Raw genomic sequence first — 1,735 nt, 5'->3', positions numbered from 1 at the left:
CTCACTCTATCCTTTGAAATTCAGAATGATTGGCTTCTTTAGGAACTCAGAATCCAGATAGTGTCATTGATTCTCCTAGTTAAGTATGATGATTCTTGAACACAACTACTTTATAAGTCTTGGCCGTGGCCCAAAGCACTCTATCTTCCAGTATTACCACCGGATACATACATGCCACAGACACATAATTGGGTGAACCTTTTCAGATTGTGACTCAGGTTTGCTAGAGTCCCCAATTAGAGGTGTCCAGGGTTCTTAAGCACACTCTTTTTGCCTTGGATCACACTTTTATTTCTTTCTTTTTCTTTCTTTTTCTCTTTTTTTTTCTCTTCTCTTTTTTCTTTCGTTTTTCTTTTCTCCCCTTTTTTTTGTATTCACTGCTTTTTCTTGCTTCAAGAATCATTTTTATGATTTTTCAGATCCTCAGTAACATGTCTCCTTTTTCATCATTCTTTCAAGAGTCAACATTCATGAACAACAAATTCAAAACATATATGCACTGCTTAAGCATACATTCAGAAAACAAAAGTATTGCCACCACATCAAAATAATTAATCTGTTATAAAATTCAAAATTCATGCAATTCTTCTCTTATTCAATTAAGAACATTTTTCATTCAAGAAAGGTGATGGATTCATAGGACATTCATAACTTTAAGGCATAGACACTAAGACATTAATGATCACAAGACACAAACATAGATAAACATAAGCATAATTTTCAAAAAACAGGAAACTAAAGAACAAGGAAATTAAAGAACGGGTCCACTTTAGTGATGGCGGCTTATTCTTCCTCTTGAAGATCTTATGGAGTGCTTGAGCTCTTCAATGTCTCTTCCTTGTCTTTGTTGCTCCTCCCTCATGATTCTTTGATCTTCTCTAATTTCATGGAGAAGAATGGAGTGTTCTTGGTGCTCCACCCTTAGTTGTCCCATGTTGGAACTCAATTCTCCTAGGGAGGTGTTCAGTTGCTCCCAATAGTTTTGTGGGGGAAAGTGCATCCCTTGAGGCATCTCAGGGATTTGATGATGAGAGGGGTCCCTTGTTTGCTCCATCCTTTTCTTAGTGATGGGCTTGTCCTCATCAATGGGGATGTCTCCCTCTATGTCAATTCCAACTGAATAACAGAGGTGACAAATGAGATGAGGAAAGGCTAACCTTGCCAAGGTAGAGGACTTGTCCGCTACCTTATAAAGTTCTTGGGATATAACCTCATGAACTTCTATTTCTTCTCCAATTATGATGCTATGAATCATGATAGCCCGGTCTATAGTAACTTCGGACCGGTTGCTAGTGGGAATGATTGCGCGTTGTATAAACTCCAACCATCCCCTAGCCACAGGCTTGAGGTTATGCCTTCTCAATTGAACCGGCTTTCCTCTTGAATCTCTCTTCCATTGGGCACCCTCTTCACAAATGACTGTGAGGACTTGGTCCAACCTTTGATCAAAGTTGACCCTTCTAGTGTAAGGGTGTTCATCTCCTTGCATCAGGGGCAAGTTGAATGCCAACCTTACATTTTCCGGACTAAAATCCAAGTATTTCCCCCGAACCATAGTAAGCCAATTCTTTGGGTCCGGGTTCACACTTTGATCATGGTTCTTGGTGATCCATGCATTGGCATAGAACTCTTGGACCATTAAGATTCCGACTTGTTGAATGGGGTTGGTAAGAACTTCCCAACCTCTTCTTCGGATCTCATGTCGGATCTCCGGATATTCACTCTTTTTGAGTTT

The sequence above is a fragment of the Arachis duranensis genome, chromosome 4 (assembly GCF_000817695.3).
Source record: "Arachis duranensis cultivar V14167 chromosome 4, aradu.V14167.gnm2.J7QH, whole genome shotgun sequence".
NCBI lineage: Eukaryota > Viridiplantae > Streptophyta > Magnoliopsida > Fabales > Fabaceae > Arachis > Arachis duranensis.
This window is presented reverse-complemented; position numbering follows the sequence as displayed.